The sequence below is a fragment of the Pyrus communis genome, chromosome 9 (genome assembly GCF_963583255.1).
Source record: "Pyrus communis chromosome 9, drPyrComm1.1, whole genome shotgun sequence".
Lineage (NCBI taxonomy): Eukaryota > Viridiplantae > Streptophyta > Magnoliopsida > Rosales > Rosaceae > Pyrus > Pyrus communis.
Genome location: NC_084811.1, coordinates 18,582,353 through 18,605,274, shown reverse-complemented (window position 1 = coordinate 18,605,274; position 22,922 = coordinate 18,582,353). Strand labels below are relative to the sequence as shown.

General features: G+C 37.3%; 1 pseudogene; it reads right to left on the bottom strand.

Annotated features, from left to right (window-relative positions):
- Window positions 1–1,439: 1,439 nt before the first annotated feature.
- Window positions 1,440–21,888, bottom strand: LOC137744453 (kinesin-like protein KIN-7O; annotated as a pseudogene).
- Between the last annotated feature and the right edge of the window lie 1,034 nt (window positions 21,889–22,922).

Sequence of the window (22,922 nt, the reverse complement as noted above, 5' to 3'; positions counted from 1 at the left end):
CAAAACCGTGAGGGAATGGTAAGCCCAAAGCAGGCAATATCGTGCTACGATGGTGGAGCGGGCCCGAGAAGTGATCTGTCCTGGGCCGGGATGTGATAATATGTATATACTAATTTAGTATGATGTTTTTATTTGATTATTTGTTGAAGTAAAATATATTTTCTTTAATGGAAAATAGGTTGGGTCATATTACCTGTTAATTTAACGGGTGGAGTTCGAGTCAGGTTATATTACCCGTTTATTTTAACGACTTTGACAAGATACGGTCCATTAAGATATCAAATCTATCACAAAAACGACACGAACATAACAAACACGACACCATCACCATGTCTACTCATTTCATAATTTTGCACTAGACACTAACTATCATGGTACATACTTTGAGAGCCATAGTTGGCACCATACTACATTCATCGACAGTAACTAGAAATTCTTTAAAAAGCACAAGAGGCACTGATTAATGATAAATCTATGACGTGTTTACGTACCCGTAATCAGAATCAAAATGTGGAATTGAATTCCAATTACGGAGTACTCCAACTTTTACTAAATTACGAGGAATTGAAAAAGTGGTGGAACCCATAAAAATTTTGGAATTCAATTCCTTCTTTTGGACTAATTGGAGTCCTGAGATATATGAGGTATATTGTATTTCAATTCCGCCTGCTGTGGGGAATCCGGAATACAAATTTTCTACCACGATATCCTCACTTTATTTTTAAAATTCTAGCACTACCCTTTGCATTAACAAAGAAGATCCACATGCCCGTCCAACGCTAATGTCCAATGCCACTCCCTCCCCCAACACTGCAACCACTGATGCCCAGCAGCGCAACCCAAACCCACTACTCCCACTCTCCGCCATATCTCTATGTTTCCCCATGAAAATTTTGAAATCAAATGCACTGGGTTAGAGAGAGAGAGAGGGGGAGAGAGAGAGAGAGAGAGAGGGGGAAAAGAAGAGGAAGAGAGAGAGGCCATGAGGGAGTTATAGTGGAGTTTATTTGCATCAGATGCCCAAGATTTGAAATAGATAAACTTGAAATCATAATGGAATAGATTGAGATAGCAAGAGGTGGCGGTGAGGAGTGGGTTCTTTGGGAATAAAAGATGGGTTTGGGGTTGAGTTATTTTTTATATAAGTAAATAAATATTCACTTTTTTTTTTATTAATTATTATATACAATTTTATTTTATAAAATTTAAATAAGGGTATTTTTGTAATCATATTGAATTATATTCCGCTTCTAGTGAATTAGTAAACATTTAAAGGGAATCGGTACTTTGTTTTACTTCGATTCTAGAAAATTTAAATAAACAATTTCAATAGAAATCCAATTCCAACTTCTCCTCAATTCAATTCCTCTCATTCTGATTACGGATTAGTAAACAAGCCACTAATATAATTAGCAACCCATAAGAAACTTTCTATGGATTTATTTTTGTTCATGAGACCCCTTTGCAGCAGAAAGCTGCTTCTTAAGGCTGAGGACCTCTACTCCTTTTGAAGCTAACAGGTCCTTTAGCTTGACTGTAGCCTCGTCATACTTTCTGTTCATGTGGTCGGACTCGTCCAAAGCGTCCTTGTAACTACTTCTGAAGGCATCTAACTTTGCTTGTGCCCCTCGAAGCCTCGTTCGAAGCTTTGCCTTGTCTGCGCTGTTTTCGACTTGATCCTGTTCAAAGTATAGTAGGCCAAATTAAGGACTCACCAAAGAAAGATAATATTACTTCTTTTCTTGAAAGGATACAACTTCTGACAGCGGTTTTAGATTTGTGAATTTCGATAAAAGAACTATTATTAACACTTTAAGAATCTCATTCTACGCTTCTCATAAATATATTTTTCTTTCTAATTATAGAAAGTTTGGAGTGCAAAATAGAGTTTTTGGAGTACTAATAATAATTCCCTTTCGACGACTCCACATGAAAAATTACTACTACATTTTTATATTTTAGGTTGCAATTATTTTTTTTTACAGTCCCTGTGTTGAGACTACTCTTAATATGGCGTAATGAAAATTTGTGAACGCCATTAGCCATTAAGGTCCGAATCAAAATTCTGTTAGAAAATTTGTTGTGGTAAACACCGTTAGCTATTAAGGTCCAAATCAAAATTCTGTTAGCCTTCCATTAAAAATGGAGGTTAAAATCATCATTTCAAACAATGATGTAACTCAAAAGCCACGAGCATAAGAGTTAGAGTAGGTCGTGCACTGACTAGAGAATTCGTGACTTGCTAATTTTTTAAATTAGAATTTCACAAATTGTGAGGCTTGAGCCCTAATCGTTTGAAGTGCTTTTGGAAAAAATATTTGAGACCAATCCTTAATAAAGATGCAAGTGAAACTTAGAAAAGCTCTTGTAGTGCTTTTCGAACCCAAAAACATTTTCGCAAAATCACTTTCAGTCATTTTAACAACGCTTTCCAAATGAGCACCCTAATCATAGTTTGCAATGGGTTTTGCAAGACGAGGAATATTGAAGAAGGTCCAAAGATACAAACACAAGATGGTTGACAAGTTTACGCACAAGAGTATGATCAAATAGAAGAGAGTCAACAGAGTAAGAGGTTTTGGGATGATGTTATTTGGCTACATTGTACACGACAATTAGTACATGCTGCCATTATCAAAGGGATTTACCATTCAGCGGAGGTTAGATCAACCATGCCATTTACTTTAGGAACGAGTAGATGCTGGGGTCTTTCCATATCTTTACATATGTGAATAATGCTGCTGTAAATTAGGTTTGAAGAATGAAGCATATGAACTTGCAACTGGTACAGATATGTGATTAATCCTAATTGCCGTCAAACTTGAAGTCCTCGGACTCTCTAGTATGCGAACCATCCCCAACTCGTACATCATATGAACTTATTTGTTTGAAAACGATGATTTTAACCCCTTTACTAACGGAAGACTAACAGAATTTTGATTTGGACCTTAATTGTTAACAAGGTTTACCAGAGTGTTTAATTAACCACCCTTTCACCACAGAGTCGCCTTAAAATTGGGATCTCACGATTCTCATTACAGGGACCACGAAAAAAGAGATTTCTTGACATCATTTGGAGTGAATGGATTTTAATATCTAAACTGTTAACCAGACCCAATTGTTGAAACTGCAGATGTAAACTTTTGTTTATGTTTATGACTACAAATATGAGAACTATGTTGCAGAATAAATCAAGTATAGAAGCACTTACTTTGTGAGTCTTTAGCTCCATGCTTGATATTCTCCTTGTCAGTTCCTCGACTTGAAACTTAGCCTCCAACAACTGGTATTAAGTTCATCATTATATGAGACGGCTCTCAAACAATTAGGTGCCGATGAGAAAAAAGAACGTTTCAGTCACCTACCAAGTCATTGTAATGTTTATTGAGACTTTCTTCTTCAATTGCAAATTTCTGCTGCTCTTGGATCTGAGTCACTAGTTTATCCCCTTCCAGAGCTGGTTGTTGAGACTCTGCAGACAAAAACCAATGAATCAAACAAACTGAATAAATTTTCAGGAATACATGTTAGTTTCTCCCTTGCCGACCCCACTTAGTGGGAAAGGGCTTTGTTGTTGTTGATGTTGTATATGTTAGTTTCTCCCTTGCTACTAACCACTATACTTTTTTTCCTGAACATTATATAGTGGCTCATAAAGAACAGAAATGGAGATATTACCTGGCTGTCATTTGAAAGTTCCGATAACTCTTTTAGTCGAATCAACAAGCCTTCTCTTTCTTTACTCAGACATTTAAGCTCCTTCTGAATTCCGCATGTCTCCAAGTTTGAGCTCAACATCTAAATGGTTTAAAATTAAAAAAGGTGCATAACAAACACTGATAAATGTGTACTAACCATATTTTGAGCTAAAACAAATAACTCACTTCTTGGGACTGTTTGCTCAGAACATGATCTGTAATATCGTCCTTATTCAGTTGATCAATCCAAAAGACTTCTCCACACTGCAACAGAAGCATAACAAAATATAATGTTTTGGTCTTCTAATACATCCAGACAAAAGTATTACAAATCTATGACATTCAGATTCAAGATGTGCCAATACATCCAGCAAAAAAGAAAAGAGTAATTTTATATTTACCTGTTAACTTGTGACATTGTCCAGACTCCAGACAAACGTATTACAAATCTATCCAGACTCCAGACAAACGTATAACAAATCTATCCCATCTTTGGACATTCTTTTAACATTTTCTGAAGGTAGAAAATCACAGAAGAGCAGAAATATTTTGGCAAGCAGATACTTTGTCCTAAACCTGCCGGATAAATGGAATAACAAACCTTAAAGGGGGAACATGAGTTTCAAGGGAATAGGGCAACAACCTATATCAAGGTAACAACACCCAACCCCAACAGAGCAGCAGAAGAAACCATCCGATAATAAAGTGTGTGTACTAGTTTCTGAAAGTTGAGGCATACAATTCACGAAGTATAGATTAGAACTTAGAAGACATATACCATCTTTATCTTCTATTAGAAGGGTGAGCTGAAACTTGAAAATATAAAAAGAAGAGTTTGCTAAACTGCTCAAGGATTGAAGTAGGTTTGCTGAAAAAGGGCCATGAAAATCTGTGACAAAGACCAGACAATGACCAAGATGGTGAGAAACGGTGGCAAAGCCACAATTTTGTTACCAAACTTCTGCCAAGCAGCTCAGTTCAAGCATTGAGAGCTGCAAAAACACTAGACCTTTTGCTGTAGCAGAGAGAGGGAGAGAGGGAGAGAGAGGGTATCTAAGAAGACGTAAGTGAAGTGGAGAAAAATGGGGGGAATAAAAACTGAAACAAACCTGAATGTCTTCTGTCCAGCTGTTTCCTCGCAACAAGTTAATCTTCCCATAAGGAACTTGCATTCTTGTCTACAAGACTCCAACTCATTCCTCACCTAACAGTTTAACATAATCACAACCAATAATCAAGTAAGAAATAATGTGGTTTTGCACATTCTATATCACAGTTGTATGCATCTGCAACAAGAAGAGACCAATCACAATAGTTGCGAATACTTGGACCATATGGTCAAAATATCGTTCCTAATAGCCAAATGGGAGAAAGAAAATTGATATGTTTAAACAAGCAATTTAGATAAGAAGACATCTTTTGTGTTACCACAACCAAAGCTTCACCGAAGGAGTTCAGCAGCAGAGAATCAAACTGAGGGTAATCCAAGGTCAATTCTATGGGTGGAGAGAACAGTGAAACATAAAGGCCAAATTTACTCAATTCTCTCTCGAATTCAAAGTTTTGGGTAGAAACCATATTGAAGAATAGCAAGCAAACTCTTCGGAGTGTAGACAAGAGAGGAGATGAGCGCCACCTCGGACATTTCCCTTGATAATGATGTAATCTCCATGTTGTATAACTTTGATTTTTCTTCTATGGCTTCAATGGAAGCCTTCTCCTTAGCTGACCGTATTGCTCTTTCCTCCTCCATTTCCAAAAGGGAATTTGTAAGTTGCTGCCAATGAAAGATACAAATCAAATGAGCAACTATGCACCAAGAAACATAGTTACACACAGAAACTCAAATAAAAATTGATGTTTTTATTTTATAATCTAGGTAATAATTACTGCCCAAAATTAGGCTACCATCGCCAAGTCTTCCTTTTTTTCAGTGCAACATTTTATTGGAGCCTTCCATCTTTTGCTGCTCAAATGTAGATTCTTCTAACCTCTGCTTCTGGATATACACAAAGATAACAAAGACAATGAGAAAAATTCACACAATAAAGAACACTAGCCATTTATTCTTTCAAACGAAGGTAGACAAAGACATAGTGTGAAAGAGACACAAAGACAAGCTTACCAGGGCCAAAAGCTCTTCCTGCAATGCTTCGAGTTCCAAGCTTGATGTGCTCAGTTTTTCGGACAGGTTTTCTAATTCAGATGCTAAAGCTTCGTTGGTGGACATAGCATCTTCTTTTTCTCTGTATCTAGCTGATAACTCTTCTTCTAGAGCATTAATCTTTGTCTCCATTTCAAAAACATCAACTTCCATCTTTTTGTATTCTTCCTGAAAAACAGAAAAAACGAAAAATAGAGTTATCATCATTGAATACAAAACAAAACTACGATGCTACACAGTATATTTTATTTAAACGAGACTACAAATGCTTAAGAAGAGTAACTTAACGACCAGAGAACATAACAAGTAAACTCATGTAAATTTTCCTTTAAAACCTCAACAAAATATTAACTATTGGGTTATTCTCTCGTCAGCATTGACAATTATTTTCTTTTTGTAGAAGTCTCTCATCACTTCAGCATATTGACATTTAAAAATAAAATAACTTGCATTGCATTACAAACTTGATGCATAGTAAAGGAACAGAAACTAGACATCATTGTCAGCACCTGTAACGTCTGTTTGAAGGCAAGGTTTTTTGCTCTTTTAGGACCCAATGTCTTCAAACCCTTATCATTAACTGAATCACGCCTTCTACCAGCAAGTGACTTGCATGTATTCATGTCATGTTCAAGAAGAGAGTTCAGACTGTGCAATCGTTTTATTTCTCGTTCAGCAGACACTTTTTCACCCTGCAAATAGGCGAATATGTTGGTGAAAGTGAGAGCCTGTGATTTTATGATATCAATGACCAGAGCCAAAGGCACATAGTATCAAACCTCTAGTTTGGTTTTCTCTTGTATGGCATTCTTCAGCTTAAACTCTGTCTCTTTCAACTTCATTCTTATTTTCTCAACATCTTTGCGCAGATTTTCCTTTTCCTTGGCCAAAAAACAGGATGATAAACCTGATATTTCTTTTTCAAAAACTTGTATATGAGAAATATATTCTCCCTTTTCCAAATCCTGGTGTTCCAAAAGTTCCTGAAATAATAATCAGTGAAGAAGACTTACTAACACAGATACTAAAGATACTAATAATGGTAAGAATATTGCTTTTAATGTAATTAATGCCAACATAAAAGCTTACCCTGAAAGAGTTCTCGGAATTTTGAATCTGCAGTTTCAGTTCTTCTATCTGGTTCTGAAGATTAACTGATTGATGGTATAAAAACTGTTACCAGATATTAATACAGTTTTTTAATGTGGTCCTGAAATAAAAGATTTCAGGATCTCTTACATGATTAAAGTTATGAGCTAACCTTTCATTCTCAAGTCCAGAAACCTTCTGCATCGTATAAGAGTTTAACTTCTCATGGTCACTGATAATTATTTTGTTTCAAAGAAAAATCCCACATTAAGGTCTTGAAAATCCTGCGTTACAATGAAATCAGGCCATATGATGGTCTGAAAGAATTATAGTGTTCATAGAATAAAGACCACAGCAGCTTCAGAAAATAAATCAAGATAACTCATAAATAACATCTTAAGACATCTACAAACTATTTCTTTTGGCAAGTATTAGAATATAAGAAAAGTCATTATAAGATGATGTTTCAAAAATACTCACTAGGAACGTATCGAATAGCACAGAGAAACTCTTGGAGACCTCATCCAAAACTGAAGATGCACTTTCAATGGCTATTTCTGAGCTTCGAACTTCCAATATTAATTCTTGGACCTCCTTTGCAAGCTTGATCACAAAGTCACAACTTCCATCCTAGATGAAGCTATTGAAAATTAGCTGCATATACTTGAAAAGAGAACATGTATATTCAACCAAACCCTATAGTACGAACACCATTAAAGTTTTGAGTAATAGATAATAATGCTCGTCAAAGAATTAACACAAAAGAAGGAGATCATACATCAACTTTTGTTACAAATTCGTTCCAAGTAAGTTGATCACGAGCTACCCTGGCCTCCTCACGTGCAACTTGAAGCTCTTCATAGAGCTATGTACATTAAAAATACATGCCAATTTTAAAATTATGAGACATAAGGAACATCTTAATAACAGATTTAAACAATTAAAACAAAGAAATGAGTTCTCAGAATCATTCTAACCAAGAAACCATACAACAGGAAGTGGGCAGGCTTGTGCATATATAAACGGTAACTTAAAACAGATACAATAATTTGACTTCATGTGTAATACCCTGTGCTGAAAGCTCAAAAGATTTGATTATTTTTAAAGGCTAAGTTTTTTGAAACAGGCTCTTGTGAGCCTGACAAGAGAGAACACACAAGGCACTTTTACCTAAAATACTTTCAATATATAGTCCTTCAACTGTAGCTAGTCCATCTTGACACATGAGGGCGCATAGAGGTGTGTAGTATATACACATATGAAGGCATATTGAGTGGTGGCGAGAGGGAGAGAGAGAGAGAGAGAGAGAGAGAGATATCAAAGCTGCTTTAAGTACTTTACTTAAAATAAACTAAATAGAAAAGTTAGATAAAAAAATTTCTATAGAAACTGAATCCCACATTTAAGAAACATGTATTGTGAACGACTTTCTTTTTCTTCTTTCGTTATTGCAGGTCGGTGGTGATGATAAGCTTGAAGCTTAAGTTTGCAGCAGATTAGCTCTAAAAATATATAAAATAAAATAAAATAAAAAACTGTGCAATTGACTGTCAATGCAATTATTGACGTAAATGTTTAAACATAGTAACATCCTAAAAACGTCCAGAAGAGTAGCTCTCTAAACGATTTGATGAAGCTGCTCACAGAATAAAATCTATTACAGGCTTATATAGAACAACTGGCTAACATAAACTATGATTACCTCGTCAAACTTCTCCCGAGCACAAATGTTTTGCTCGGTTGCCAGCTCAACTACATTATGTAAATTTTGCTGGCTTGAAGGCTTCACTGTTTCAAGCATCTTAATCTGCATGTAAGGACAGACATTAAATGATAATAATGTCAAAACGAATAAAAAGTACAATTGAAAAGATACTGAATTATCAGAAATTTAACATGCATAAAGATTAAAAATTAAGGAGACTAGAAAAAAAAATCGCTTTAAAAAAGAAAAAAATCGTTTAAAAAAAAATAAAGAACAGGAGAACTACGTGTTCTTGAAGTCGCTTAATCACAAGAATAGCATCTGGCTCTCTTAAACTAACGTTATTTTCCCCATTAATGGTACCTTTATTGAGATAAGACTTGGAGTAATCATTACACATGCTCCAGAAAACATATCAGCCTCAGCAAGCTTCCGTGTCAAGCAATCAATTTGTATTTCACTCGAAGTTCTCTAAATGAGGTAAAGATTAGTATAGAATGTAAAAAAATTTGCTGATGCATTGAGGAGGAAAAACAATTATATATAGGAACCTGAGTTTCAAATTTGATAAGCAAATTTTCATATTCTGCTTGCAGATCTCCTAATTCATTGTCCTGTCAGATAATGGTGATTAAAATGTGGGTTGCCTAAAGTTCAGATAGTGGAGATTAAAATTGTGGGTTGCCTAATGTTCAGATAGTGGAGATTAAAAATGTGGGTTGCCTAAAGTTCAGTATGGCAAAATGTAATAGAAACAGTACAAACCAAGGGTAAGCCTTTCGTCCTGGGTGGCACTTTTCTCCTATTAGTAACATGTAATAAAGCCCACTGATCAGGAAGACAACAGTCCTCCAACGTGATATTTTTACTGTCTTCGTCTTCTTTGCAAAACTCGTTGTCAGAAACTTCAATCTCATGCATCAGTTCTTCAAAAGGAAGAAGTGGTCCGATGTAAGGCTTCAGTCCCATGGGTTTGCAGCAGATGTCTTTGTTTGGATGGTGGGTGGCACCTGAAAAGCAGGAAAGTAATATTAATAATAGCTGAAACTTATAGCACAACCAATGTGATAGATATGTTTAGAAAAATTCAGGGACCACATCAAGAAAAACAACAAAAGCACGCAAGAAGTATTTTGAGCAGCCGGTGTCTCATCTTTATCAGAATTAGGCAATATAACAGTCACACAAAAAAAACTTTAACAAGTTTGCACAATGGAATCCATCCAGATGAAAAATATGCATAGCAATGTATGAAAGTATTACCTTATTTTGACTAAAGAATGTCACAGAAGTATTTGAAATTCTACTTATATGGGGAAAAGGCTCAACTCCACAAAATGTAATGTTCCATCTTCTTAAGATTGCATGCAGATTCCCTTATCCTAATTTTTAGCTCTATTTGGGGTCATATCCATCCCATGCCATCAATTTTCTAGATGGTAACACTTTCTCCCTTTTCCTATGAAAGAATTTTAGAAGATTATGCTGCGATTGGAGGGGAGGAAATATCACTTTAGGCTTCAGTATCTTCTGTGTCAATGATGCATATGAGGATGTTTTTGCTGTAGTTAGATGTTCAAACTTGAATCAGGGTGGTTAGATCTTAGATTCAGTGGCCCATCTTGTCCAATCTTTAGTGTAATTAATAGGGCAAATGACAAGTCATCTACTGTAGTTACTGTTAAGTAGTATGATAAAGCTAAATGTAATCAGTTATGTTAGTTACTGTAATTAGTTAAGATAGTTGAGGGTATTCTTGTAATTAGACTAAGGCAGCTAAGGCTATATATATTCACATCTGTGTAACTGATTATTCGATTCAATACAATCAGAAAACTTACAGAGGAAGTTTTCTGTTTCTATATGGTATCACGCCATTCTGCTTCCCAGCACTGATCTTCTCTTCCGCTCGACAAATCGATCGTTTCTTGATCGTTTCTCTCTGATTCTTTGCTTTTTTGTCTTCGATCTCTTGAATCTTGATCTCTTCAAGATATGGCTGCTCAATTTGACTCACCACCCACTGGATCGTCTTCTCCGATCATCTCTCCTTCGATCCAAAACCCTAATTCTTCCTCTAATCCCAGTCCTTTGAACTCGTATACCTCTCTTACGATTCACAACATTGGCAGTATGGTGCCGATCAAGCTGAAACGATCTAACTATCTGCCATGGCGAGCACTGTTTGCTCCCATTTTCCGCCGCTACAAACTTCTTGGTATCATTGATGGCACTGAGATCTGTCCTTCGCCCTTCCTGCCAGATCGCTCGATGAACCCTGCCTTTGAGGATTGGTATGAAAAGGATCAAAATCTTTTGATTTGGCTTAATTCTACCCTCTCCGAAGAAATCATTCCGTTCACAGTTGGTGTTTCTTCTTCTCGCGAGCTCTGGGTAAAGCTTGAACAGCGCTTTGGTGGTGTTTCGGAGGCTCATATTCACCAATTGCGATCGCGGCTCCAGTCCATTCAAAAAGGCTCTCAATCCATCTCTGATTATCTGCAACAAATCAAGGAAATTGCTGATTCCTTGCAAGCTGCTGGTGCCTCAGTGTCCGATCGTGACCTAATTGCTGCTACACTTCATGGCTTGCCTGATGATTTCGAATCCTTTATTGATTCCATTATGTTGCGGTTATCTTCTACCTCCCTTGATGAGCTCCATGGTCTTTTACTCACTAAAGAGTTATCTATGGCTCGTCGTCGGCCTATTATTCCTTCTTCTGCTACTGAGCCATTTCAAGCTTTTTCTGTCCACTCTCAACCTCCCCTGCTTCCTACTCCATCTGCCTTTGCTGCTCAACATCAACCTCTTCACTCTGCTTCTAGGTTTAACTCCAACCGTGGTAAGCCATCTCGAGGTTCCTTCTCTTCTAATCGCAACAGTCGCAATTTTCACAATTCTCGTGGTACTTTTTCTCCAAATCGTGGCAATCGCAATTATCAAGGATCTCGCCACTTTCAAGGTTCTTCCACCTTCAAAGTTCCGTGTCAGATCTGTGGTTCTACAAGTCATGAGGCACTGGACTGTTTTGATCGTATGAATCCGGACATCTGTGGTCGAATCCCTCCAGCCAAACTTGCTGCTATGTGTGCGCACAATTCAGTCAAACCATCTCAGCCTTGGTTAATTGACTCTGGTGCCACTTCCCACATCACCAATGATGTAGCCAATATTTCTTCTCCTACTCCCTACACTGGAGAGGACAAAGTCTACATTGGCGATGGTAAAGGATTGTCTATTCATCACATTGGTTCCTCATCTCTGCACACTCCCCATAATTCCTTTAAACTGAGCAATGTTTTGCATGTTCCTTTTATGAAACACAATCTCCTATCTGCATATCAGTTTCTTAAGGATAATAACTGTTCATTGACTCTTGACCCTTATGGATCCACTGTCAAGGATCGCATTTCGGGGAAGATGCTTTTGCACGGCCCTGTTAGGGATGGTTTCTATCCTCTCCAAGGTTCCACCAGTCTTCATTCATCTCCCTCAGCTCTTCTCAGCATCAAAGCACCTGTCACACTATGGCACAAGCGCCTTGGCCATCCTTCCTCCTCCATTTTTCGAAGGGTTATATCTACTAATAATCTTGCCCTACAAGGCAAGAAGAGTGTTGATTTTTTCTGCTCAGACTGTGCACTTGCCAAGAACCACAAGCTTCCTTTTGGAGTGGCTTCTTCATCAACAACTCAAAGTCTCCAACTTCTGCATTGTGATCTATGGGGCCCTGCCTCTGTTACATCTAATAGTGGTTTCAAGTATTACCTACTTCTTGTTGATGACTTTAGCAAATATAGTTGGTTTTTTCCATTGAAGTCCAAATCTGATGTATTTTCTACATTTGTTACTTTCAAAAGCTATGTAGAAAATTTCAGTGGCAATAAAATCAAGATTCTGCGCTCAGATTCAGGGGGTGAATTCACCAGTCACTCCCTTGCTTCTTTTCTTCGAACACATGGCATCTTACATCAATTTAGTTGTCCACATACTCCTGAACAAAATGGTTGTGCAGAGAGGAAGCATCGCCATCTTGTTGAGACAGCTCGAACATTACTTGTTGCCTCTCATGTTCCTCAAGTGTTTTGGGTTGAAGCCTTCTCCACTGCCATCTATCTTATTAATAGGCTTCCTATTTCTGGTCTTACACAGTCTCCTTGGGAACTTCTCTTCAAGCAACATCCCGATTACTCTAAACTGAAAGTTTTTGGCTGTCAATGTTATCCTTGGCTTAAGCCTTACATTCCTAGCAAACTGGATGCTAAAAGCAAAAGTTGTGTGTTTTTGGGGTATAGTCTCCAACATAAAGGCTATAGGTGTCTTGATCCCGTGACCAACAGGATCTACATCTCTCGACATGTTGTGTTTGATGAACACTCTTATCCATTCAAGTCCCTGCTGAGTAACAGTTCAACTTCAGAGACTTCTTCTTCAGCCTATTCTCCATCCTTGGATCTTCACTTCCGCCACTATGTCTCAAGTTCTCCTACACCTAGTACCTCTTCAGACTCATCATGTCCTTCTGCCCCTCCACCTCCACCTCCCCCTGCAGTTCCTTCATGCACTCAGTCAGTGGATCCTTCTAGTTCATCCAGTTCTGTCTCTCTCAGTAATTCCTCTCTTGTACCTCTTCAGACAAGTCATCCACCACTTTCTGTGAATACACATCCTATGATTACAAGATCTAAGGCTGGAATAAACATGTCTCGGGCTTATTCAGCAACCAAACATCCACTCCCTGTTGATCTTGACCTTGTTCCTAGTACCTATCTGCAAGCATCAAAGCATGCTCACTGGAGAGCTGCCATGCAAGCTGAATATAATGCTTTAATCTCCACAGGAACATGGTCTCTTGTTCCTCCTCATCCTTCTCAAAATGTAGTTGGTTGTAAATGGGTTTTCCGGGTTAAGAAAAATCCTGATGGCACTCTTGACAAACACAAAGCCCGCTTGGTGGCAAAAGGATTTCATCAGCAAGAAGGGGTTGATTTTCAAGAAACCTTCAGTCCTGTTGCAAAACCAGTTACCATTCGAATTCTTCTTGCACTTGCTGTCCAATTTAATTGGTTCTTGAATCAGTTAGACATTAGCAATGCCTTTCTTCATGGTGACTTAAAGGAGGATGTTTACATGCAACAGCCCCCAGGTTTTATTGATTCCAATTCATCCCATTTTGTTTGCAAGCTGAAGAAATCCTTATATGGTCTTAAACAAGCTCCTCGAGCTTGGTTTGATAAGTTGTTTCACGCCCTTCATACTCTTGGGTTTCACCAATCCCAATCTGATGCTTCCTTGTTTGTCCTTCCTGGTCCTCAACAAGTCATTGTTCTTGTTTATGTGGATGATATCCTAGTCACTGGCCCTGATTCTCAACTCTGTCAACATTTTATCCAGCAACTTAGTAATCTGTTTCCAGTGAAAGATCTTGGCCCTTTACACTATTTCTTGGGATTGGAAGTTAACAGGTCTTCCAATGGCCTCTTTCTTCATCAAACTAAGTACTTACTTGACCTCCTCAAGAAAACAAATATGGAAGGTGCCAAACCTTGTTGCACTCCTCTCGGGTCTCAAAAGCTGGACCACAGTGGGCCTCTCTTATCCAATCCCACTGAATATCGTTCCATAGTTGGTGGACTACAATATCTCACTTGGACTCGCCCGGATCTTGCATTTGCTGTTAATCGGATCTGTCAGTTTATGCATGCTCCACGAGAACAACACCTTCAAGCAGCAAAAAGGGTTCTCAGATTTCTTAAAGGTTCTCTGTCTCATGGGTTATGGTTTACTAAAGGTACCCTCGCCCTTTCAGCTTACTCTGATGCTGATTGGGCTGGCTGCACTTTTGACAGGCGGTCTACCAGTGGATATTGTGTTTTTCTTGGCCCTAATCTCATCAGCTGGAGTGCAAAGAAACAAAGCACTGTTGCTCGTTCCTCTACAGAAGCTGAATATCATTCTTTAGCTCATACTGCAGCAGAACTCACTTGGGTTTGCAAAATTCTCAAGGATCTTCATTTCCCTCTTCCTACTCTACCTACCCTATGGTGTGATAATATTTCTGCAATCTCTTTAGCCTCTAATCCTATTTTTCATGCTCGAACCAAGCATGTTGAGATTGACTATCACTATATCCGAGAGTTGGTTCTTGCAAATCTCATCAAAGTTCAATATGTTTGTAGTGAAGACCAATTGGCTGATCTTCACACCAAATCTTTGTCCAAGAACAGGTTCTCTTTTCTCTGTTCCAAGCTTCCAATTGGAATCCTCACTGATTCCTCTTTTAGCTTGAGGGGGTGTAATAGGGCAAATGACAAGTCATCTACTGTAGTTACTGTTAAGTAGTATGATAAAGCTAAATGTAATCAGTTATGTTAGTTACTGTAATTAGTTAAGATAGTTGAGGGTATTCTTGTAATTAGACTAAGGCAGCTAAGGCTATATATATTCACATCTGTGTAACTGATTATTCGATTCAATACAATCAGAAAACTTACAGAGGAAGTTTTCTGTTTCTATAGTAATCTCCTTTTCCTTTACCAAAACATATTTCCAATCAAAATTAAGAAGTTTTCGCGGCTGTATTATTTGGGGAAATTGAATTTTCCATGATTGCACATTGGTGGTGAAGATCTTTTAGCTAAGCTTTGCATTGATTTGAATAATAAACAAATTTTGTCACATGTGCAAGAATATATCTTTCATGCATGTATTAAAAATTGGTATTTGTAATTAAATGTAAAATGAGAATAAATAACCATATACAGCACTTCGCGAGAATAAAGTATGACCTCTGCCAACGTCTCCAGTCCAAGTTTACCTGGACACCAAGTATCACGCCGCTTCTCCTGCAGCAACCAACAGGAAAACTTTACAGAACCAGAGAGAAGGAGAACGAGAGGCAGACAGACAAACAGGGAGGGACAAGTTAACTTATAGATGTACACATGGTCGGGATACTGTCACCCTCAGTACCCGAACAAACATTAGTCGGGGTAAGGGCCTAAAACAAATTTGTCAAAGAAAGGTTACATAACCTCAGTTCCACTACAACACATGGAAATCTATTCAGAAATCTCCTAATTTAGCTATTTATATGCTGCAAGATTTCCCAGATTATGCGCCACAAAACATGACTTGTGTTCCTCTAAACAATAGTATTTAATTGTTAGCTTCTTTTGCACAGCATTTCCCTTCAAACATGGGCCATATGTACATAATAAAGGTTATTTATTTATTTTTGGTTACCAATCCTAATCCCCCTCTCTTTGTATATGAAGATTAACTAAATCTTATGTCATTGGCAACGACAAATTATAACATCAAGCACATATTTTGTGTTTATAGATAATATAATTTCAAACTTTGAAGTAGTTATTTCTCATTTTCAGAACAATAAAATTATGAAACCAACATAAATAAATATAAACACCAACTCATTATAAAGAAGTCCGTCATGAAAATTAATTAATCATGATGCAAACCTTTTTCAAGCGATCACAATTCTCATCTCTATTTGAATACAACACCATTGAGCTCAGGTTCTCAATTTTCTTAGCTTGCTGTTGCACCATCTTCTCTCTTTCAGCTTGGGCTTTCTTTTCCTCCTCCAACTCCAAAGCTATACGCTCCCTCTCTAACTCAGTCTGCACAGAAAGTAAGTATATTCCAGAATACACTTGCTTTCAACTACTTACAATAAACATAAAGTGTATATTTCCAAACCTGCAATAATGTATTTCGCAGAGTGAGGATTTCCTCTGCTCAATGTTCTGAATGAGATTCCTGAAACATGCGGAATGTTTAAATTCCTTCATTTTACGTAGACGACCAATATGTATAATATTATCATACATGAATGGCGAAAATTAATATAAAAGAAAAATCAACCTGCAGCTTGGCTTGAAGCTCCTCAATTTCTTTCTTTTGACGCTTGAGAAGAGCAGCATCTGTTAGAATCTGCAAGGAAGGACATACGTTGAAATACTAACAATTAAAACAGATAGAAATAAAAGAACAATTCCTACATCCAGCAGATACAAACTTGGGAGAATCTGAAAGGGAACATTTAAAATTAACCCAAGAAAGATTGCAACAAATAAAGTGAGTCGAAAACCTCATTGACATGAGCACAATTTGTGACACGTAATGCTCTGACTTGCAAATTGGAGACTGCTTTTAGTCTCGTCTGCATGAACCTGACATAAAACAAAGGCATGAGAAACCAAGAACACACAAATGTAATACTGAAAAGTTATAAAGAAAAATTCAACTGCACCAGTTACAGAAATGTACACAAACGCAACAGAGGTGAAAGCTACTAATGCATTAAATAGTTTGTTGTCAATCATCAACACTGCCCTTTGACCATTTTTCTTGTAACGAAACAATTTTTTTAAGATTAAAGAAAACAACAAGGAGGTTGGTCAAGAAATCTAACCCAGAACGCAGAAAACAAACCAAACTTAGAAAGCTAAAACATAGAAAACACCCAGCAGAAACATCTGGGAAAACACATAAAAGCCTTTAGAGTACAGCCGCTTTTTAGTCTAGACAAAGCAAATAGAGAGAGAGATTTCCCCCTGAACTCTAAGGAAGCGAATGCTCAAAGGGCAGCCAGAAACAAAACTTTGTCCGAAAGCCTTGTGAAACCAACTCCTTCAAAATTGTCATAAGATCCTTCTATATCTCTCCATCTAAACGACCAAAATTACCACAAGAAACATGCAACCCCACAATGCCTTTTTACCAATAAAAAATTTATTCATTCTCAAACCTAAATTGAAAGTACTGTAGCCCATGATATCATTTTTTTTTCCTCAGTTACACTGTTACTGCTTGAAGCAGTGAAAATATGCAATCAAAATTCATCCCACAAAATGCGTACCAATTGGTCTGAAAACAGATTCAAAGAAACGACCATAGAAAGGAAGTTGTCAGACATACATACATTTTTTTTAAGAAGAAACGATAAAATTTTATTAAAACAATAACATGAATTACAAAAAAGTGGATAAGAAATCCACCATCTAGCAAAACTAGCTAAGATCTCTCAAGTAGATCTATTTACAAGTAACTAAAGCTAAACCAAATTCATTTTACGGCTGCTAATATATCCCTCACTATATGAGAAAGAGAATAATCCCTGAACTCATTCGAAACTGATGCCCAAAGGGCTGCCCAGTACCTTACTCTACCCCATATTTCTTCTACCTCCACTCCATTATAATCCTAAAAACTCTTCTATTACGCTCCAACCAAATGTTCCGAAAAACTGCCAACACCAAACAGCCCCACAAACCTTTGGCTTTCCTCCCCTTTCCTAAGGCCTCGAACTTGGTGCTTAGAAGCTCAAAACAACCCCTTGAAATAATCCTTTCCTCCCCTTTCCTTGACCAAAAAAAAAAAAAACCCTTTGAAATAACCCAACTTGCTCTAACTTCCTGGAACAATTTCCACCACAACTGTATTGAGTATACATATCCACATATGCGTATTGTTACAAATACATACTATCTGAAACTGACCCCACTAAAACCCTCCAAGCAATGTCTGTCATTTAGCATTCTTTTTGTGCAAAAAAGGAGAAGATCTGAAACTCACTTGACCTTCCATTGCCATCTGTTTTAGGAATGTCGTGGTGGTTGGTTCAGTTTTCTGGGGTTAGTTGGATTATTCCTTAGCCACCCTCAGAGATTCTTTGTGAAATATTTAAGACTTCTGGAGTTGAAATGAAAGGATACTGTGGAACTGTATTTTGATAGTTTTGTTGGACAGAAATAAAAAAATTGGGATGAAGGAAAGAATTGTTGGGAATACGTAAAGTAACATTTGGCGTAAAATAATTATATGAGTAGAGTTTTTTTTATTTAGATGACAGAGCTATAGTTTGGTTTCATTTTTTCTATGAAATTATCACGATGATAGCGGAACCTAGGCGCACCGAGTCTTTGTTCCTTGTATTTGGAATATTATTAATAAAGTTTGCTTCTCACTAAAAAAGGACTATAGGAAACATTACCTGTGCAAGTGTGATGTTGCATATTATAGCTGTGTTTGCATTTCCACCCAAAGCAGGTTGCAATATGGGCGTCAGTTTGCTATCTCGATATGGAACATGTCCCCTGCATCATATATTGAGTGAGGTCAATCTATGTATAGAGATCAATGTATTAAAAGCGTGAGGCGTGGGCAAGGCGCCCAAAGGATAGCCCAGCCTAGGTGTGAGGCGAAGCCTCACGAGACCTAAATTTTTTAATATATACACTGAGCATACACATATATTATATTAAAAAAGAAGAAGATTATTAATCAATAATCACCCTGAGCACACACATATATTATAAATACATATACACATATATATATACATATATTATATATATAAAATAGAGGATGAAAAGCACAATAAGCACACATATAACAATGCACGTAGATGGCACACACATCCTTTATATAAAAAATAAAAATCAGAAAACAAGGCAGAGAGATGATAGTGCAAGGAAAAGGTATGAGGTAGTTAAAACCCTACCCAAAATTTGCGTTTGGGAGTATTAAAAAAAAAAAAACAAAAGAAAAAAAATCCCCTGAGGTGCACCGAGGCGGCTCCGGCGGCGCCTTCCGCCCACTCCCTCAAAACAGAGGCGTCAACCCTCAAGCCCAGCCTCACAGGACACCCTGAGGCAAGCCTTTTAAAACATTGATAGAGATATACACTTAACATCCAACAAATGCAGAACCTACCCTTGACTCTCAGCACCTTCACTAAGTTTTTTAATGACAGTTCCCAAAGTCATAAGGCTTTTATTGATACGAGAACCCTCTTTGAGCCGAACACCTTCTGCACCAGTTTGCAGCACGTTCTCAACCAGCTAGGTCCACTAAATTCTAGAAACAATTTATGAAAATTAAAAGAAAACATCCGATCCATAATAGGAGGGAAGGAAAAAAGAAAGGAAAACTAATGAAAAGGGCTTAAAAACTTTGAGTTTTAACCATAAAGACAAAATAAAGGGTAAAATGAATAGTACCAGGATTGACTTTTTAGTGTAAAACTGTGGTTTTTCGTTAAAGTGAACAGTACCGGGAGCTTTTCGTTAAAGTTCCTAAAAAGGAAAGGTACTAATTTTGACAGAAACACACCAGAACTGAAACACGGACCACATCACAAGAATTATCAATATCTTCATCGCCATGGTTATCTCGGCTTTCAATTATCTATATAAAGCATAATAATAGCCATTAGCCACATAAGATGTATAACCTAGATGACAACCAACAACGGTAAGGATGTAAAAGTATACCATGCGAAAAATAGTGTGGGACCTACTACTGTACAGATTCATATTTGCCTCTCCAATATGCCGATGAGCTGAAATTTTAAAACATAAAAGCTTCAAAATGCTGTCAAATGGCTGATATATTAATAGATAGTGGACACCAAAACTAGGACAACCCATAGCACCTTTCTTTCAGGTGAAAGGGAAGGACTGAGTGTGCAGTGTTTTAAGGAGTGTCTCTACATGTGTGGCTCTGTGTGTGTGTGTGTGTGAGGGTATGAGACTTATACAATGACAGGCCTAAAGATTGAATTGATAGAAGTTCAGAGAGAAAGAATTCGAAGAAAAGAAAAGGCCGAGAGACGGAATGATTTTGAAAATTAACTACAGTACATGCAGTTCATACATTCTTTCCTAATTGCATGCCAAACAGAAGTACCAAAGTGATAGGGGAACTTGATAACTATTGAATGGTACTTTAAAATAGATGAATACATATGACTGTAAAAAGTAATTACACTCTCCGAACTCCATTAGGTCAAGGACTTGCTCTGGAGAAGCAACATATATCTCATGCTGCATTCATAAAAGGAAACAGAACTTTCAGTTTCTTAAGTACTTATACACTATCATAATAATTAAACTATATGGTATTTTCACTACCTCTAGACTTTCATGAATTTGCAACTTTTGATGCTCAGGAGCCCATAAATCGTTTATGTCCGCATTATAGATCTCCATATAAGACATTCGTAAAAGGAATTCCCGGTGTACATCCTAAAAGCAAGAAATAACTTGAGAAAGTGCATACACTGAGTTTGCTTAGACAAATTCATGAATCAAAAATAAAGAAGCAAGATGACTGGAAAACCTTAAAGAATAATTGACTTCAAGTGCTCTATTTAGGGTTCATGCATTCTGAAACTTAAGCTATGTATCAGATGTAACCTATTCAGTTTAGCCATTTGCAGAGTCTAGAACAATGTAAAACCAATTCAGCCACCCTTACCTTCAACGGACTAATCTGCATCTTTAGGGTTCCCAAATATAAAATAAAGTGGCACCAACAATAACTTGATACATGTCTCAGCTACAAAACAATAACACATCGCAGTTTGATTGATCTAAGTATGCTAAATACCTAAGTGTCTAAAATTTAATTAACGTTATCAAAAGTGGTAAATTATATTACATTAAATTACCAAAAGTGTGCACAACAGTTTTCTGAAGCCAAGAACTGAAATGATAAGACAATTTCTAGAGCACGTAATATGTAATCGTATAAGTTTGCATCAAACATTTTAAGCGTAGAACTAGCACCTTATTTGATCAGGGAAATTTCAGAAATTTATTACTTTACAATTTACATTGTTACCACTAATTCGTACCAAATTACACTTTTGACAATCCAACCGAAGTACCTCTTGAATAATGTCGAACATATTGCGCACTGCAAGGGGAATCACCCCCGGCTCAGTAGCCGAGCCTCGAATGGTGTGAGTTTTCCCACTGTTAGTTTGCCTATATGCAAACACAGTTCCTACAAAGGAATAATCAAAAAAGAAAAATTAAATTTTGAAGTGAAAAATAAAAAATATGCCATTATTCAAATTGATAATACTGAAGGTACCATTGAAGCCGCGAACGGCGGCAGCGACTATATTTTTGGTTTTTGATTCATAGACCTCGAACGTCTTACAATCTTCACCGAAAATTCGATCTGTAAAGCCAAACAAAACAAATCTATGAAAATTGGAGGAGAAAATTGCATTTAACCCAGGATATTGAAAATTGCAGAGAAGCAGAGGAGAGAGAGAAGGTTGAGTGGGTACCGAATTCGAACTTGGAGTGGTTGGGGATGGCGATGGAGTTGCCGGAAATGCGCCAAGGGCTGGTCTTGGCGTCTTCAGCTGAGAGCGGCCGAGCACGCACAGTGGTGTGTATTCTCTCCATTTCTCTCGGGCTCGGCAGAATTAGGTGCCGATTTGCTACAATTATGGCGGTTTTCAACAGCTCATTTGGGTTTTTGCTTTTTGGGGGCACTGGCTTTTTTTCCCGCCTTTGCGCTTTGGATGTGTGGAAGACAACGCCGTTAAATTACGGATATAGGTTTCTCAAAACGTGGTTTCTTATTCAGAAATATCCAAAATGGGATAATTTCTCAATTTTTGGATAAAAATAGGACAAATCGATAATACACAAGCTATGCACACCATGCACAAAACTAAAAGTACTAAAATACCCACATAAAAATACTAAAAACTCTCAGCTCATTTCATCATTTTTGTCATTTGGAAAAGAGACATACCGAGAGAGCTCTATGAGCTCTAGGTTTCTAGGTTGAGCTCTGATCTCTAAGCTCTAATTTCGAGGAGAAGGCAGTTGAGAGTGAAGGTTCGAAGTGAGAGTTTCCCGTTTGCATCAATATTCCATTCTTAAAGATGTGATTTTGTAATAGATTTTGCGTTTTGGCCGGAAAGTTCCATTCTTTCTGGCCAGTGAAGCTTTGGTAGCCATACCTCCACAACCATTTGGTTCATCTCTGTCTCATCTCTTTCTCTCTCTAACTCGGTGATTGTCTCCATTTCTGCAACTAGTTACTTGTTTGTTCAATTAGGTTTTTTTGGATTTGCAGAGATGGGAAGTCGAACAAAAGAGGGATGGGGAAGAGAGGGCTCAAAATGTGTTCTTGAAATCTTTGTTTGTTTATGGATTTTGTTATTTTAGATTATGGGTTTCAATCTTAGAGTTTTGTGTTTTAACTTTTATTTAGGGTTTGAAGATTCATGGAGTTGTGTAGGTGGGTTTGGCTTTTTGGATTTGTTTCAAAATACTCAATATTTGTTAATTTTGTTATGAACTTGCAAATAATTGATCAAAAAAACTTGCAAATTTTTGTGAATTTGTTCTGGAATGGGTGTTTGTTTGAAAATGTTTGTGAATTACAAGTCTTGGTTCAATATGAAAGAAATTGTACATGATATGCA